Source organism: Ovis aries, chromosome 1, assembly GCF_016772045.2.
Source record: "Ovis aries strain OAR_USU_Benz2616 breed Rambouillet chromosome 1, ARS-UI_Ramb_v3.0, whole genome shotgun sequence".
In the NCBI taxonomy this organism is placed as follows: domain Eukaryota; kingdom Metazoa; phylum Chordata; class Mammalia; order Artiodactyla; family Bovidae; genus Ovis; species Ovis aries.
In genome coordinates, this window is record NC_056054.1 from 46993304 (window position 1) to 47013099 (window position 19796).

The 19796-nt window shown below is 38.0% G+C and overlaps 1 long non-coding RNA gene across 1 annotated transcript; it reads left to right on the plus strand.

Annotated features, from left to right (window-relative positions):
- The first annotated feature begins 2047 nt into the window (after window positions 1–2047).
- LOC132659292 (uncharacterized) lies at window positions 2048–16760 on the plus strand. Its single transcript, XR_009599532.1, has 3 exons — window positions 2048–3191; window positions 7300–8603; window positions 16349–16760. It is a non-coding gene; the product is annotated as an uncharacterized LOC132659292 (long non-coding RNA).
- The last annotated feature ends 3036 nt before the right edge of the window (window positions 16761–19796 follow it).

Here is a 19796-nt window from a genome sequence, read left to right on the forward strand (position 1 = left end):
TACATCTCCTTCTATTAGAAAATCTTGAGAGCACAGTTGTGGAGATAAGACTGACCTCTCAAATTTTATGACTAGAACCATAATGTTTCCATGTTGATAAATTATAGATACAGTAAGGAAGTTTCTTTCCCACCAGGATTTCTGTTTGGGCATGTTAAAACTGCCAAACAGTAAGAGAGAGACAACATGATCACTTTTTCTCGTTAGTTGATTTCCCACATCAGGGATATGCATTAACAGGGGTTTCAATAAGAACATTAATTTTATTTTAAAATAAGGAAATACACAAAAAAGGTCTTTGTGTTATGTGGAAAATATATTACTGTTAGGAATGGATCTGGTGAGTCATCGCTAAGTACTTTCAGTTTGTTGATTCTGTAGATGCACAAGTTCAAAGATCAAGTAATGCCCATCAAGCTTGATGAGATCCTAGTGACAGTTACCCTTCTGGTGGTACTATCACTGAACTGGTTAAAAGTAGCAAAGAATCTGCCATGAGTCTTTCTGAGGGCATAACAGGACTCTGATAGGAAAACAGGGAAGGGAGGCACTGGGCCTGGGTGAATGGATAATGATTGCAATTGATTCACTTTTAGAAGGAACAAGATCAACAACAACACTTTGCCTCTTCAGATTATCAGGCAATAGATTGCTGGTGAGTAACATGTTCAGGGAATCTCTACCCTAGAACTTTAAAAAGAAGATTGAAATAAAATCCCAGAAAAATTAATGCATGCTGCTAGAAGAAGAGATGTCAGGTGGTACTGGTCATTTAAATAAATAATAAGAATAATAACAGACTTCCCTGTAGCTCAAATGGTAAAGAATCTGCCTGCTATTCAGGAGACCAGGGTTCGATTCCTGGGTTGGGAAGTTCCTCTGGAGAAGGGAATGGCAATCCACTCCAGTATTCTTGCCTGGAGAATTCCATGGACAGAGAAACCTGGTGGGCTACAGTCCGTGGGGGTCACAAAGAATCAGACATGACTGAGAGACTAACACACAAAGAAGAATAACAATTAGAACAATACATGGAAGAGACAATACACACATAATAGCAATATGAAAACAGACAACTCCAGAGAAAATGTAGAGCTAATGATGGTAGCCAAGAATTTAGCACCTAGTGTATGTGTTTATGCTTATATTTTATTCACATGACAGATTACAAAGATAATATGCGAATAGCAAAGTTAAAGTTTGAAGCAAAAGCAGTCTGACTCTAGGGCTCATGCTTTTAACTCCTATATTATATGTTACTACACTATACTCTACTTCTATAGTATTTTTATTTCTTTTGCACATTGTATTATAGCTTTCTGTGAACTTGTACTTCTGTGTGTTTATCCTTCACCAGCTTGCAAGCTCCACAAGAAAAGGGACGGGGTCTGTCTAGTTTACCACTAAGTTCCCAGAAGCCCAGTGCTAGTCACATTGGTGTCTAAAAGACATTTATTGATTGATCAGTGTCAACAAGCAAAACTGAAACAAATTAGGCACTTCTGGCTTTAAATGCTGAAGGAGGAAAGGGGTTTAATACCACTGTGCATCTTTCCTTTGAGGACCTAAAATCTCCGTCATTGTCCACTATTGTGTGCCAAAATGTAAGAAAGCAAATTTGATAAGGACATTTCCAATGGCAAGCGGAACGTGGTAGACTGAGATGAGAAAAAGAAGAGAAAAATTTTCTCAAAATCTTTTACTATAATTCCCATCAAGTTTCTTAAAAGGCTTGGGATAGAACTATGCATTGCAGAAGTTAAATTTGAGAAAACACTCCCTGAATCTTAAAAATGTCTCCATCTTAATTAGAATGTTAATCATAAGAGTATGATCAAGTAGACTAAGATATGAAGTATAAATTCTTTTGAATCTTAAATCTCCAGATTCTTCTCTTATAGAGAAAGTAGAACAACGCAGGTTGATTTTTGTGTCTAAGACAGTACTGTGGGAGGTCCAGAAGAAGCATATTATCCCCCAAACATTCCAAAATCTCACTAATCTTTGGGTATGAATGTGGTCAATTTAGCAGTACCCAAGATTTTCACTCTGTATTTTGTCACCCTGCTTATTTAACTTTTATATGCAGAGTACATCATGAGAAACGCTGGGCTGGATGAAGCAGAAGCTGGAATCAAGATTGCCGGGAGAAATATCAATAACCTCGAATATGCAGATGACACCACCATTATGACAGAAAGTGAAGAGGAACTAAACAGCCTCTTGATGAAAGTGAAAGAGGAGAGTGAAAAAGTTGGCTTAAAACTCAACATTCAGGAAACTGAGATCATGGCATTTGGTCCCATCACTTCATGGCAAATAGATGGGGAAACAGTGGAAACAGTGACAGAATTTATTTTGGGGGGCTCCAAAATCACAGCAGATGGTGACTGCAGCCATAAGATTAAAAGATGCTTACTCCTTGGAAGAAAAGTTATGACCAACCTAGACAGCATATTAAAAACCAGAGACAGTACTTTGCCGACAAAGGTCTGTATAATCAAAGCTGTGGTTTTTCCCGTAGTCATGTATGGATGTGAGAGTTGGACTATAAAGAGAGCTGAGCACTGAAGAACTGATGCTTTTGAACTGTGGTGTTGGAGAAAACTCTTCAGAGTCTCTTGGACTGCAAGGAGATCCAACTAAATCCTCAAGGAAATCAGTCCTGAATATTCATTGGAAGCTGAAACTCCAATACTTTGGCCACCTGATGAGAAGGAACTTACTCATTTGAAAAGACCCTGATAATGGGAAAGATTGAAGGTGGGAGGAGAAGGGGATGACAGAGGATGAGATGGTTGGATAGCATCACCAACTCTATGGACATGAGTTTGAGTAACGTCCTGGAGTTGGTGACGGACAGGAAAGCCTGGCGTGCTTTAGTCCATGGGGTCACAAGGATTTGGACACGAGTGAGCGACTGAACTGAAGATTTTCACTTCTAAAGCTGATTCAAGTGTTCCAATACTTTCACAGTCCCACCATTCTGCAAATATCTTTGGGAATCCAGAAGAGTTTCTTACATAAGTTCATGAATTAATACAGGCTTCTATCATGTCATTTCGTTTGTACTTCTGCATTCACTCAGGCCCCTGCTGATTCACTCCAGTTCTGATGCTCTGCTATAAAATTTGGCAGTCTCCTGTGAGAGCAAAAAAATATGTATAGCATACTCAGTTGAAGCTTCCCAGGTAACTCAGTGATAAAGAATCCTTCTACTAATGGAGGAGACACAGGCTCAATCCCTGGGTTGGGAAGATCCCCTGGAGGGGGGAATGACAACTCACTCCAGTATTCTTGTTGGAATACTGGAAATTGCTGGAAATTTCTTGCTGGAAATCCCATGGACAGAGGAGCCTGGTGGGCTACTGTCCAGGAGGTTGTAAATGTTCGGACACGACTGAGTGGCTGAGTATACCTAATGCTCAGTTGGATAGTTTGGGGGTGGTTTGAATCCTGAAATGTTAAGCTACTTAGGGAGAGGTTCACTTTCTAGTCTCAAACTCATGATCCTGATCCTTTATCTGTGTGGAGTGTACATTGCCAAAAAGGTAGCCAGATTGGGATGAGATTTCTTTATCAGCTGCCTCACTATATATTTGCTGTCATCTGATCCTCAAACCCTGTTGTGAAACTGCCATTCCAGATTCTTTCTTCTCTTGGTATGAATTCTTTCTCAAGATCTTTGCCAGCTTTCTGTGCCATCTGGCAATCTTACTTTCTCCCTTTCCAATCTAGTCCAGAAAAATTGTCTATGTCTGTAAATCTGAATTCCTCTCATCATGTTGTAAATCAACCCCCATGTAAATCAGTCAAAAAAATGTGTAGGATGTCATCTAACTCCATATGACAGACATGTATGAGTCTAAGCCTTGGCCTGGCTGTGACCTCATCATGTAAAATACTGTAATAGGTTTTGTTTCTTGGTCCCAAGATATGTCTATCCATAGCCAGGCTTTGCTTGGAGGTTATACTCACTTATTCATTGGAATCACTGTTTTGTTTGGAGTGAAGAGAAGTGCTGGAAACTGTATTAGGGTTTTCCAGAGAAACAGAATCAATAGCGAATATATATATGTGTGTGTATATATATATATTCCAAATATATGCATTTACTATAAGGAATTGGATCATGCACTATGGAGCCTGAAAAGTCCCAAAATCTGAAGTTAGTAAGCTGGGGACTCAGGGGAACCAATGGTATAGTTCCAGACCAAATGTCGGCAGCCTCAGGACACAGGAAAAGCAAATGTTTAAGTTTGAATTTAGGAAGAAAGTGATGTCCCACCTTGAAAGCGGTTAGTTAGGAAGAGTTTCTTCCCATTCAAAGAGAGTCAGTCTTTTCATTTTAGTCAGGCCTTCAACTTATTGGATGAAGCCCACCAACATTAGAGAGGGAAATCTGCTTAACCCAGGCTACAAATGTTTATACCACTCAGAAGTGCCCTCTCAGACATACCCAAAATAACGTTTGACCAAATATCTGGGCACCCCCAGGTGGTCCAGTTACATTGGTACCTAAAGTGAACCATCCAAGGGGTCACATGCCCTGATTCCCATTTTCAAAAAATGTGTTTCCCTACAACATAGCTCTCACTAGGCCCAGATAAAAGGTAAACAAGTTCCCCAAAAGCTACAAAAATGGAACCTTGGGCTTTGGGGAGATGTAGAATTGAGCTATATCACAGGATCTCTAATATTACAAACCAAAAATAGAAAGGGAAAAATAAAAACATGAACAAAAACTCAACCAAAAATTCTAGTAATTAACTACCATCAAGAAAAAATGGAAATAGTACAGTAATAGACATTTCAGAAAGGCAGCAGCCATGGAAATGAAGATTTCCATAGGGGCAGTCCTGTCTTCAGTACTGAGAACACATTTGAGAATGTTAACAAAGTCCTGAGAATTCGCATTAGTTCTTTCTTTCATATCTTGAGAAAGTAAAACTTAGTAGCATATTCTTAGGTCTTCCTTTCTCAAACTGGTTGATTCACTATATGAAACCATGGAAATGAACAAGTGTTGATTTTTTTTTTCCTGAAGTTGTATTGTTAAGGTCAAACGATGTAAATGACAGAAAATGGGAACTAATAGCTATTCTAGATGTTTTTGTATTATTTTCACACTTAAATGTTGCACTAGGTAGCCCTGGTTATGCCATTGTGTATGGGTGATCTGAGGCTTCTTTCCTCTTGATGCACCACTGTTTGCTGGCTTGACTTCTTGTAAGAGGTCTAAGCAGTGGGATGGAGGAAAGAACAAGTTGTCTCTGAAGGAAGGTTCTTGAAAGATTTCATATACTTTCCTTGCATCCCACCAGCCAAAGATTAATAACTATACTCAAAAGCAAGGCAGGTACAGAAATGTAGTTTTTCTTCTGATCAGCAAGAGCACACCTTAATATCAGGAGTTTTATTACTATGAAAAGAGAATGGATATTGGAGAAAAGCAACTCTAATATTGATTTTAAAGATGAACAGGAAGTCTAAGACTATTCTCTAGGGGAATGGCATGTTTTCTACAATTAGAGTAATTTAGCTCCAGTACAGTACATTTAACAAATTCTGGAAGAGGAGAACCGAGGGATTACAGAAGAGACTGCAGCTTAGTTCATGCCAACTTTGATCTTTTCACCTCATCCATACTACTGTGTCCTTAGGTTATAGAAAATGCACATGGAACATAAAACACTGTAACACCTCAAACTATAGGTAGTTTAGAAGAGGAGACAAACTGATTTCTGATATTAAAAGAAGCAATCAAAAATTCACTTACTATAGAAGATAAAGGATAAATTAGAGAACTGGAATAAAACCACCGAAGATGAACAGATGAAAGAAGTGACTTGGTACTGCTATCTAAGCAACTTAAAAAAAACCTTTTTTTTTTTTAAAAAAAGGAAAATGCATAAGACAAATCAAAACTTAGATGAAACAAAAACTCAAGGAAAAAGAGATTCTCCACAAGAGATTCATGCTGCTGCTGCTAAGTCGCTTCAGTCGTGTCCGACTCTGTGCGACCCCATAGACGGCAGCCCACCAGGCTCCCTCATCCCTGGGATTCTATAGGCAAGAACACTGGAGTGGGTTGCCATTGCCTTCTCCAATGCATGAAAGTGAAGTTGCTCAGTCGTGTCCAACTCTTCGCGACTCCATGGACTATAGCCTACCAGGTTCCTCTGTCCATGGGATATTCCAGGCAAGAGTACTGGAGTGGGGTGCCATTGCCTTCTCCACAAGAGATTCATGCTATTAGGCAATTTATATAATATTGTTAAAATGAGAAATCAGAGAAGATGACAGAAGAGAGAATGAAAGTAGAAGGGGGAGGTTGCATGCTAAAGAGAACAAAGTATGGGTCAACGTATATTATTTGATCCTGTCAAAGATGCTGGACTAAAACTTAGAAAGTATCAGTTATTAATGACTTATTTTTATCATGATAAATGAATGCACATAATTGAGGGTTAGAATTCTATTTCCATTTCAAATATGACAGAACTATTTTGGGGCTTATGCATCATATATCTTATTGAGGATATTATTGAGGATTGAGGATATTTTCATAGTTATCCAAACAAAAACATTTGTTTTTTTTCTGGTAGATTAAATTTCTTTTTCTTAAACAAACAAAAAAATTCCAGTCTGAAGAGACAAATATGGAGTGAGAAAATAGCACACAGCATTTGACATTTTGAAATTTGTTTTCTACCAATTCCAGGCAAAGAATAGCCTGCTGCAATGCTGGTCTGAGATTTGGACCACAAACAAGAGCTCAGCATGGTGAAGTTAATGCCCTGTACAGACTAGACAGTTGGCAATTTGCTTAGTCTTCCTGGTAGCATTTGTTCCACCTTTTCGCTTTCCTGTTGGTTTCCTAGTGATTGTTGCAGAAGTCAGGAAAGACACATATGTATAGCTTTGGTAAATAGGTAGTTTAAGATTTTCTCCTTGCATAAACCGTATTTATTTAAACTAAAATTTGGTTTGAAAAGGTTTTTGTATTATGGCTACATCTGTTTGTCTATATTGCTTTAATTTATGCAGTGTATGTTAATTACTTTTTTCATGTGAAAATATTTTGACACTGCTGCCTCTTCTTTCCTTGACTTCTTGAATAATTTTATCATGTGACTGGCTCTGAATCACATCTGCTCTCAACATATAAATCTTTCAGTATTGATGTTCATGTCTCTTATTCCTGGACTCTTAAAACATTTTAAGTAAACTTTAGTCAATATTACTATTATCTTTTTAATTTCTTTTCTGTTTTTTTTTTTTTTTTTTTTTTTTTAGCAAACCACGGGGCATGTGGAACTTCTCAGACCAGGGATCAAATCTGCGCCCCCTGCAGCGGAAGTGCAGAGTATTAACCTCTGGACTACCAGGGAAGTCCTAGTCAATATTATTTTTGATGCTTAATTCTAGATAATACCCTATCCAGACATTTAAAGTATAAAGAAACACATTTAAACTAATCAAATTTAGATTTATTCCTGTTCTAAGAACAAAACAAGACACTGAGGTTTGAGCTGAGGCAGGTCATTTGACAAAATTGAATTTACCTGACCTTCTCATGTGCTGTATAATGTGTTTTATCTATTGCCAAAGCTGAGGTGTTTTTTTATATGAAAGGGAGCATCATGTGAATTCAGAGGTAACACTTTTAACCTGCTCATAAATCTTAAAATACCTAAGAAATGTACATGAGGAGGAAGATATGTATTTCTGAACTCAGGAAACAGATTTGGGAAGATTTCATCTCTTCAATCAAATACATTTGCAAGCTTTCTAAAATCAAATGCCATAGTATAGATAGTACCCAAGCCTGGAGATGAGTCTCCTTCCTGTCATTGCCCAGTATACCCATCACATTCCTTATTACCCTTCTTTACTAACAAAGCATCACTCTGATGGGCTGTTTAAATGATTGAAAAGAAGATGAACATGTAGTTCAGAAAGACTCTTGTTGACTAATCACTTTTCTACACAGTTGTTAAACCTTTATGGTTTCTTGAGTGGATATTCCTGAAACATTATATTAACAGTTGCTATTAGGAATGTTCACATATACAATGTAAATATTATGCTTCTTCTTGTTACTGGTTTGATATCTGGCCTATACGAAATTCAGTGGGAAAAAAAATAGAACTGCTGTGCAGATATTTTCTCGGGGCATATCGAAGCAGACTTTGCTATAGCTGTGAGATTTTTAAAAAGTATTTTCCAAGACATCTATCTCGCACAGACAAGGCCATTTTAAATTGGACTCATTAAATCATTTGTTGTCACAGCCAACAGTTGTGTGGAGGCTAGTTAACACATGAAAAATGAGCCTTTCTAACTTGTTTACTTTATATGGATGCTTCTTTTATTTCAGTTTTTTTTTTTTTTCTTTCAGGTAACACATTGACTTAGGGGATCTTGTTACAGTACTGCCTGACAAAAATTAAAAATGTGAAGGCTGAAAATACTATAGAGATAGCGTCCAAGTTCATATAAAATACTGGTGAAGAAGTTCCCACTGATAGCGATACCTGAGCCTATCTTCTAGTTCAAGGAAAGGAACCAATTAAAACCTCATTTACTTTGCTGAAAAGGTAACACAGAATCACTTGAGAAACATAAAATTCTTGGCAGAGGAAGAAAAAAGTAATGATTCTAAATTCATCTCTGAGTTTTTCCTTCTAGCCCTTATTCTGCCACTTCAAGGATATTTTCAACAATGCAGGCTAAAGTATCTTTGTTCATTCATTCATCCATGCACTCATTCATTCATCAATCTGCTTCTAAATGCCACAGTAAAGGGAAGCTACTTTTTACAAGTTTGTTGGCAGGTAGTGTTTTTCTTTGCTCTCTGGTATAAATTAATCTGATCTTAATTTTAGTTTATAAATATTTCCTTCTTGTTGTAGGTCAATATTTTTTTATTTTTTCATACTATTGCTTTCTTAGCTGCTGCTGCTAAGTCGCTTCAGTCGCGTCCGACTCTGTGCGACCCCATAGACAGCAGCCCACCAGGCTCCCCCGTCTCTGGGATTCTCTAGGCAAGGACACTGGAACAGGTTGCCATTTCCTTCTCCAGTGCATGAAAGTGAAAAGTAAAACTGAAGTCGTTCAGTCGTGTCCAACTCTTAGCGACCCCGTGAACTCCAGCCTACCAGGCTCCTCTGTCCATGGGATTTTCCAGGCAAGAGTACTGGAGTGGGGTGCCACTGCCTTCTCCAGCTTTCTTAGCTGTGACCTAGAAAAAATGTTCAATTATTTTTGTTTGTTTTATTTTTCATTCAGGAATCCTTTTTAAAGTTCTCTTATTTACTACTGAATGTGTCCCTGTCTTAAGTGAAGTGAAATGGTATTTTCTGATTATCCCTGTACAATGCTGTATATACTAGAGCTTGCAATAGGAAAATGTTAATGATGAAAAAGAACTTTGGGAATAAGTTGATGAAGGTTGAATCTCAGTTCTCCCAGTTTTCTTATATGTGAAATGGAGATGAACCTTTGAGAAGTTAGACTTAACATAAAATAAACATACATATAATTCCTTACATAGTAGACACTCAATAAATGTCTCATGTATTCAGAAAATTTAAAAATATATATTCTTTTGGATTATCAAACGGTATCTAATTTTATGCCCAGTATCTACCACTGGTTCTTTTAACTCCTTAACTTTCTCCTGCTTGATGAGTTATTTGATTCAGCTGAATTTTATGCTAATATATATATTTTAAAAGAATTCAATTCTCAAGTTTTAGTCAACTTAGGTTTTTTATGTAATTGCTATTACCTGCTAATTGGATCCTTACTGATATTTTTTTGTTTGTTTGTTTGTTTTTGTTTTTTGTTTTATTTTTTATTTTTTATTTTTATTTTTATTTTTTTTTATTTTTTAGTTTTTTATTTTTTAAATTTTAAAATCTTTAATTCTTACATGCATTCCCAAACATGAACCCCCCTCCCACCTCCCTCCCCATAACATCTTTCTGGGTCATCCCCATGCACCAGCCCCAAGCATGCTGCATCCTGCGTCAGACATAGACTGGCGATTCAATTCACATGATAGTATACATGTTAGAATGTCATTCTCCCAAATCATCCCACCCTCTCCCTCTCCCTCTGAGTCCAAAAGTCCATTATACACATCTGTGTCTCTTTCCCTGTCTTGCATACAGGGTCGTCATTGCCATCTTCCTAAATTCCATATATATGTGTTAGTATACTGTATTGGTGTTTTTCTTTCTGGCTTACTTCACTCTGTATAATCAGCTCCAGTTTCATCCATCTCATCAGAACTGATTCAAATGAATTCTTTTTAACGGCTGAGTAATACTCCATTGTGTATATGTACCACAGCTTTCTTATCCATTCATCTGCTGATGGACATCTAGGTTGTTTCCATGTCCTGGCTATTATAAACAGTGCTGCGATGAACATTGGGGTACATGTGTCTCTTTCAATTCTGGTTTCCTCGGTGTGTATGCCCAGAAGTGGGATTGCTGGGTCATAAGGTAGTTCTATTTGCAATTTTTAAGGAATCTCCACACTGTTCTCCATAGTGGCTGTACTAGTTTGCATTCCCACCAACAGTGTAGGAGGGTTCCCTTTTCTCCACACCCTCTCCAGCATTTATTGCTTGCAGATTTTTGGATCGCAGCCATTCTGACTGGTGTGAAGTGGTACCTCATTGTGGTTTTGATTTGCATTTCTCTAATAATGAGTGATGTTGAGCATCTTTTCATGTGTTTGTTAGCCATCCGTATGTCTTCTTTGGAGAAATGTCTATTTAGTTCTTTGGCCCATTTTTTGATTGGGTCGTTTATTTTTCTGGAGTTGAGCTGCAGAAGTTGCTTGTATATTTTTGAGATTAGTTGTTTGTCAGTTGCTTCATTTGCTATTATTTTCTCCCATTCAGAAGGCTGTCTTTTCACCTTGCTTATATTTTCCTTTGTTGTGCAGAAGCTTTTAATTTTAATTAGATCCCATTTGTTTATTTTTGCTTTTATTTCCAGCATTCTGGGAGGTGGATCATAGAGGATCCTGCTGTGATTTATGTCTGAGAGTGTTTTGCCTATGTTCTCCTCTAGGAGTTTTATAGTTTCTGATCTTACATTTAGATCTTTAATCCATTTTGAGTTTATTTTTGTGTGCGGTGTTAGAAAGTGATCTAGTTTCATTCTTTTACAAGTGGTTGGCCAGTTTTCCCAGCACCACTTGTTAAAGAGATTGTCTTTACTCCATTGTATATTCTTGCCTCCTTTGTCAAAGATAAGGTGTCCATATGTGTGTGGATTTATCTCTGGGCTTTCTATTTTGTTCCATTGATCTATATGTCTGTCTTTGTGCCAGTACCATACTGTCTTGATGACTGTGGCTTTGTAGTAGAGCCTGAAGTCAGGCAAGTTGATTCCTCCAGTTCCATTCTTCTTTCTCAAGATTGCTTTGGCTATTCGAGGTTTTTTGTATTTCCATACAAATCTTGAAATTATTTGTTCTAGTTCTGTGAAAAATGTGCCTGGTAGCTTGATAGGGATTGCATTGAATTTGTAAATTGCTTTGGGTAGTATACTCATTTTCACTATATTGATTCTTCCAATCCATGAACATGGTATATTTCTCCATCTATTAGTGTCCTCTTTGATTTCTTTCATCAGTGTTTTATAGTTTTCTATATATAGGTCTTTAGTTTCTTATCCTCAATGGTGAAAAATTGAAAGCATTTCCCCTAAAGTCAGGAACAAGACAAGGGTGTCCACTTTCACCGCTACTATTCAACATAGTTCTGGAAGTTTTGGCCACAGCAATCAGAGCAGAAAAAGAAATAAAAGGAATCCAAATTGGAAAAGAAGAAGTAAAACTCTCACTGTTTGCAGATGACATGATCCTCTACATGGAAAACCCTAAAGACTCCACCAGAAAATTACTAGAGATCATCAATGAATATAGTAAAGTTGCAGGATATAAAATCAACACACAGAAATCCCTTGCATTCCTATACACGAATAATGAGAAAGTAGAAAAGAAATTAAGGAAACAATTCCATTCACCATTGCAATGAAAAGAATAAAATACTTAGGAATATATCTACCTAAAGAAACTAAAGACCTATATATGGATCCTTACTGATATTTAAGGCAAAACTCAATTTAGCATTATTTACAGTTCCCTTGGGCTTCCCAGGTGACTCAGTGGTAAAGAATCTGCCTGCAGTGCGGGAGATAGAGGTTCGATTCCTGGGTCTGGAAGATCCCATGGAGAAGGACGTGGCAACCCTTTTCAATATTCTTGCCTGGGAAATCCCATGGACAGAGGAGCCTGGCGGGCTACAGTCCATGTGGTCTCAGAGTTGGACATGACTTAGTGACTAAGCATGCAAGCGCAGTTCCTTAATGTGATTCGTATTTTCTTTTCCAGCTGATTGATAATAATGTTAAACAAGACTCTCACAGCAACACTAGTTAGAACATTCCTACAGTCTAATTTATTCCTATTCATTGTTATTCTACTCTGTGGTCTACTGGTCAGTTTGCTTTGAAGAATGATATTGCAGGAAACATGTTTAATCCCTCAAGTTATTGTGCTTTCTTCAAATTTTCCCTCTAACTCATATATTCTATATTCTATTCAGTTAGTAGTTTCATTTATCAAAAAATTTGTCTTCCCTAACTTTCTAACCTATTTCCTGAATTTCTAAGTTTGAGCTCAGTCTCACCTGTAATCTTGGATTCATTCAGTAAATTTGTACTGAATGCTGCCTGGAGTCAGGCATTCTTGGCACTGACTAAAAGCAAAGAGGAAAGTTATATACTGTGGAGGGCAGAGAAAGGCCAATAATCACTGTGTAAGAAATTAAATGAAGAATCTGATTTGACATAATAATGTGGAGAAAATAAAATGTGGCAATGATTAGGTTGGAGTGGTGGTATAGGGGCAGTTACTTCAGCTAAGATGGTCGGGAAAGACTTGTTAGAAGAGGTGAGACCAGATTCATGATAAAAGAAGAATATTACAGGCAGAAAAGCAAGTTAAAAGACCCTGAGATGAGAATGGTTTGGGCACTTCTTAGGTATAAAGTGAAAGTTATTGTGGCTGGATGAGGCGGATAGGGAGAACAAGGTAGGAACTGATGTTGAAACGGTGGGTAAGGGTCAGGTCATGCAGGGCCTGCTTGGGTGTGGAAAGGTATTTAGATTTTTTTTCCTCTATAAAAAAAGTGAAAAGACATTCAAGTGTTTTAAGCAGCAGAGTGTATTGACCTGCTTTATGCTTGTCTAAAGATCATTTGAGCTATTGTATGGAGAAGAGCCTGGGAATTTTGAGGTTACAAGAGTTGAGACAAGGAGACTAGCTGGGACATTGTTGCAGTAGTGAAGTGAAGTGAAAGTTGCTCAGTTGTGTCTGACTCTTTGTGACCCCATGGACTATACATGGAATTCTCCAGGCCAGAATACTGGAGTGGGTAGCCTTTCCCTTCTCCAGGGGCTCTTCCCAACCTAGGGACTGAGCAGTAGTAGAGGTAAGAAATAATGATGGCTTCAATTAGGGTTTTCAAGAATGGTGCTAGGAGAAATGGTCCAAACTGGGAGAGAATTGGAGGGCTATACTGAAAGGACTTGCTGATAGGTTGGATGTGAGAAGTGGTGAAAAGAGTAGCACCTTATTAGATGTAGCGCTTGAGAGATTTAAACCTACAAAGCAGTTGTCACCCAGTATTTAGTCACCCCTTTGTATCACTTTATGCTCTCCTAAAGAGCCCAGAAAAGCTCCTTGAAAATAGCAACCCTTCTTGCTTAACTTTGGATCACCAATACCATGGCATTTATTATTGTTCAGTAAGTAGTTGTGGAATGAATGGAAGTCATGGAGGTACATCTAACATTATCTGATTTGACAGAATAATAGCTGCTGTGTTAAAAACCATTTACAGGCCCATTTTATGGCATAAGAACAAAGGATACAGCATTTTGGCAACACACTTTGTAGAATGATATGATTTACCAGATTCATACAAGCAAATGCACAGTCTAGAAATGAACTGGTATGTTTACAGGTGAAAAACAAGTATAAAAATACGAATAGATCATAAATATCTTCCTATCTGAATGCTTAAAAGTTCACATATAGATAAGACGCAGGTCCTCTTTAAGAATACCTTAATTCTTAAACTTTTGTGTGTGATATTAAGGATACATTTCTATCAATTAGCACACTTTTGGATAAATTGACCTAAGCTCAAATCCAAATGGTTTTGAAGCCTGAAATGACTGAAACAGGATTTAAAGGATGTTACCAGGATTCTTGTCCCTTATTTTGTAGCTATACTCTTTACTGTAGCTTTAGCTTTATTCTCTTATGGTTAAAAACTGGCAGCATTACCTCAAGACCTCATATACTCTAATTTTAAGAGGGTGAGAGAGCTACCAGTGGAACAAATGTCTTAAGCCTGGCTCTCACTGGTTTAAATCTGGATCATGTGCCCAGCTCTGAACCAAGCTATGTGGCATAAGAGAAGTTGTTCTTCAAGGGAATTTGGAATACTATTGGGAAGAAAGAAGAGAAAATGGCAGGCTAAAATATAACACATGTCTAGCACATAGGGGAATGTTTTCTGTCAAATTTTAAGCATGGGTATGGATTCAATACACTCTTTAAAAATAGATTATATTTTGAGGTGTATTAGACTTTCAGCTTTATAAATGCAAGGACCATCTGTTATTGTGTCCTTGTGGCTTAACAGTGTGCCTTATATAAAGTAGATATCCAATAATACTTTTTGAATGAGTAAGTAAACATGAGCCATCCCTTAACCTTACAGAAATCATTGCAGGACTTCTCTATTGACTTGTGTGATAAAGCAAAATAAGAATTTCTATACATATGAATAAAATCGTTTGGAAAAAAGTATTCATTCTCTACCAAATTAAAGAAGAATTTGTTAGATTCAATCACAGTATCATGAAAAGATCTTTACAAGTTGAGATTTTGGCCTCTATTTTAAAATTTGGATTCTTTTTGATCTCTTTCACCTTTTGCATATAAAATAAACACCATATTTCCTTCGGCATTTTGGAGAACTGAACTTGATAATCCTGGCAGTGCTATTTTGCTCTTTCAAGACATTCAACAGCAAGCACATATGTGTCTGACTAAATGTCACTATGCTTAAGGTTTCTATAATTTGGCTCTGAAGGTTGGCAAAGAGAGAAGGAAGGCAGAACTTTTTAGTTTCTTATTACCCTATCCCATGATGTTTCTTTGTTCATTTGATTCTAATGATTCCAACAGGAGTGGAGACCAAAGCTGGAGGACTGGCCTACCACGGGTTAATTAATTAGTGGAAGGGCTATTTCTTGAGTCTGATGGTGGGGAATGGGTCAGAAAAGACTAATTAGACAAGCTTCAAGTTCTAGGAACTGCCTGTGGAACAGGTGAAAATAAACTGGTGATAATTGAGGGGCTAATTATCCTCTACCTAGCAATTGGCCACCAGGTGTTCTGCAGCACATGAAAGAAGAGACCGGCAGAGCAACAGAGGCTGTTTCGTTCAGAGAAATAAGGACGTGGGGATGGGGAGCAGGGAGTGGAGCACACACACAAAAACCCAGAGGACTTTTTAAATCTTTAAAATGATGTCTATTTTTTTTTTTTTTTGCATAATCTTTCTTGTTTCATTGGGTAGAAAACTGGACCAAGGATATGTGCTGGTGTTTTGTTTTATTTGTTTTGAAAGAACTAGTGTCCCTTCTAGTCTGTGTACTCATGAAGAATTTCAGTGTTGGGTATACACATACATTTATCCTTGTAATTGAGTTTATGGTAACAATTTACATGGCGCATTTATTAGATAGAAAGTTTATTGGCACTTAGAAAGTCAAGGATTAATAATAGAATGGAAACCAACCAGCCTGAATTGTTATGAGCAACTATTTGTTTCACAACAACCAAACCTCCTCTTATTTATGCTCTATCGGAATAATGAGGTCTCGGAATATCTCTAGTGGTGTGAAAGGTATTACGAAGGTATCCTTTAACAGATTTTTCAGCTCTCTTTTATTGTCCTAACATGTCATTTTGTGAAAAATCAGCACTTAGAAGCCAGTAACTAAACAGGACTGTCTCTGATGTAATATTTTATAGGCAGTATAAAGAGTGAATACAAGGGGTTAATTATTACTATTAAGATAATATAATGTCCCTGTCTTAAATATGTCTGTAAGTCTGAGACAACGTGACAAAAGATAGAAACTATTTTTAAATGGCAAAGGTAAAAATTAGGTTGTTAGGAGAGTTAAGCTTAGACATACATCTTGTCTGATAACAGCTCTCTCTCCTGTCTTCGCAGGTGTCCAAGGCTGGAGAAGGCATTGCTTCTTTGGAGCAGGGTGCTTTGCTCTGAAGCAAGGACACCTCCCCCTCAGGCTCTCAGCACTCAGTGTGGGTGGAGCTCCCTATAATGCACTGTTCTGGCCTGGGACAACTATGCTGCAGTTATATGGCTGTTTTTAGGCCTGGATTTTTTTGTTTGTTTGTTTTTGCTTTCCCCCCCCCTGCTGTTGACATTTCCCCAGTAGGAAGAGCAACTTAAAGGTATTTCAGAACTGGATTGGAATCATGGCTAGAACACGTACCAGTGTTGTGACTTTGAGTTAAAGACCTTAAATTCATAGACTTTTGCTTTTTCTCATCTGTAAAATGGAAGTAATGGTTACTACCTTCCAGGGAACTTGTAAGGATTAAATAGAATGTAAAATGTCTTTGGTTTCATGAAGTTTTGACTGGAAAAATGAACCAATCACCTGGTGTATAAACACCACAAATGTATTATATAGGGAACTGAAATACAGAGAATGTGATACAAATTTTACGGAATAGCTGAAAAGCCAAACAAGGAGTGGTTAGGCAACTTGGTGATTACTATTAATACATCAGGAAGCAAATTCCACTCCTCTACTGAGGGCATAGGGAAAGGAGACAGCATTACTACGACTCAGGGACCATGTTGGTCTTGGCAAGCCAGAACTGTAGCCAGTACATCTTCATGGGGACACACCAACACCGATGCTCTGAAACAGAGAAGAGAAACGTTCTACTTCTCCCCAGTGCCACCCTCAGTCTCCACCCTTTTTCTCCCATCAGTTGAACTAAGCCAGAAGCCACTAGACATGGAAGCCAGCCTAAGAAATCCATTAGCCTGTTGGACACAACTCCCCTGAGATCCAGAGAGAATAGAAAAAGGTCAAAGACTGGCTCAGACAGTAGTAGTCCTAGGGCTGGTACCCGTGGCATGTTGCCTGATACACTGGTACGTTACTGAGATGTCAGTAGACCCATGTCTTTTGCCCCTGGGGCCCAGGAGTCTTGCAGTTCTCTTTCTCCTCCCTCATTTCCCTGCTCTGACCATTTAAAGGTCCCTTGAAACCTGGTAGAGATCAGAAAAGAGACTTCAGCCTCAGCACAGCTCCTTCATTCTCACTGGTGCTTCTTCCTTCCTACACTATGGACTTCTTGGAATCCATCTCTTTTCTGCCCCCCCCCCTTTTTTTTTTCCTGAGAGAAAATAATTTATCCTTTAGATGAATGCAGGGAATGAGAATTTTCTTAAGATCTCCCACCTCATTCTCTTCAGAGAAACCTTCCAGCTTTCTAATTTGTCATCTAAATCCAGGGAACATGATTTACTTTATTTATTTTATTATTTATTCATTTATTTTTTACTTTACAATATTATATTGGTTTTGCCATACATCAACATGAATCTGCCACAGGTGTACACGTGTTTTTACTTTAAAACCATACATCCAAACATCATATTAGGTGCTAGAAAACCCTACCATAACATTGACGAATGTAACTCTTCCCAGCAATGCCTATGACTGGATAAAAGAAGACTAATTCTTAAATAGTTGCTGAAAAATCAAGAAATGTTATTCTTGACCCCTGGCTACATTTATTGGACTTCTCAAGGGGCAGAGTAGTAAAGAATCTGCTTGCCAATGCAGGAGACACAGGAGACACAGGTTCAATCCCAGGTTGGAAGAACCACTGGGGTAGGAAACGGCAACCTACTCCAGAACTTGCCTGGAAAATTCCATGGTCAGAGGAGCCTGGTGGGCCACAATCCACAGGATTGCAAAGATTCAGACATGACTAAGTATAGAATTCTTAATGGGCTTGTATATCTAGTTTCCATACCCTCAGCAAGTCATCAAAACTGAGAGCATTGTAGGGAGATGAGGAAAATGGGAACAACACAAAAATACACACATCCTTACAGGTAAGTCTGGATTGAGTGAAGAAGCATTAAACATCATTTTGAAGTGCCAAAATGAACTAAACTGTATTCCCCAATGGTCTGGATGTTGTGAATGTTTATCTTGAATAAAGGAATATTAAATAGTTTCTGGCACCTTCTGCTTCAGGTGGTCATATAACTCCTTAAAGATTTTGAACCCAAAAAATGGTTAATGATTTGACTTATTAAGAAGTAAGTTTCAGTTGTGTGACTAATTATTTACATTAGGCTACTCTGGCCTTCTTTTATGCCATTCAAATGAGGTTTATTGCATACCAAAGCCTGCTTTTTTCTTTTCTTTTTTAAAAATAAGTTGCCCCACGTGGACTCATCAAAGGTTTATCACTTTCTAAAAGCTGAACGGAGGACAAGATAACATTTGTATTATAAAATAGATTACCTTTTCCTTTTTTCTGTGTGTAATATGTATGTAAAATTAGACATTGAAGATCAGAGAAAGACTACAATCAGCTTTTTCTTTTATTGTGGAAGTCTCCATTTAAGAAGTTCCTAGACTTAGAACTAGACATTAGGAGAGGCGTCTGAGGAGTGAGGAGTCATGGGGATGAAAGGTTAAAGATAAGAGAACTCTGTGTGGGATTTTAATCCACTGGGGAAGCTGTCACAGCATAATTAGAAGAATAAGCTGCGTAGGGACCATGCAGAATGCAGCTGCTCAACCACAGCCTATGACAATTTAGAAAATTCATCTTTTTTAGCCTCAAAATAAAAGCTTTTCCCACATCAGGACTGTCGGGAGAATATGTCTTCTGTAAACTCTGCATGAAGACTGATTTAAGATTCCTGAAAGAATACAGCATATTTCATAGGGGATATATATCTAAATTAGAATAGCTTTTCTTTTAAAGTGTTTCATCTTTTTAACTCTTCAGTGGTTTAACTTCTTGATTTTGTATGGCTCATGTATTCCTATTTTTTGAAATGATGCTTAGCCAAAGTCTAAACTATTTGGGAGGAAGAGTCAGCAGTAGTTTGATTTAGTCAGCTCCAATAGCCAAAGGGAAAAATAGGTGAATAAATTAGCTGAGTACTATACTAAAACATCTAGACAGGCCAAATGATCTATCACCCAGAACACCAGCTCCTGTCTGGGTAGAGGGAATGGCGAGAGAGAGGGAATTGTGGATTCTTAGCCCAAGTAGTAAACTGTATCAGTTCAGTTCAGTCGTTCAGTCGTGTCCGACTCTTTGTGATCCTATGAATGGCAGCACGCCAGGCCTCCCTGTCCATCACCATCTCCCGGAGTTCACTCAGACTCACGTCCATTGAGTCCGTGATGCCATCCAGCAATCTCATCCTCTGTCGTCCCTTCTCCTCCTGCCCCCAATCCCTCCCAGCATCAGAGTCTTTTCCAATGAGTCAACTCTTTGCAAGAGGTGGCCAAAGTACTGGAGCTTCAGCTTTAGCATCATTCCTTCCAAAGAAATCCCATGGTTGATCTCTTTCAGAATGGACAGGTTGAATCGCCTTGCAGTCC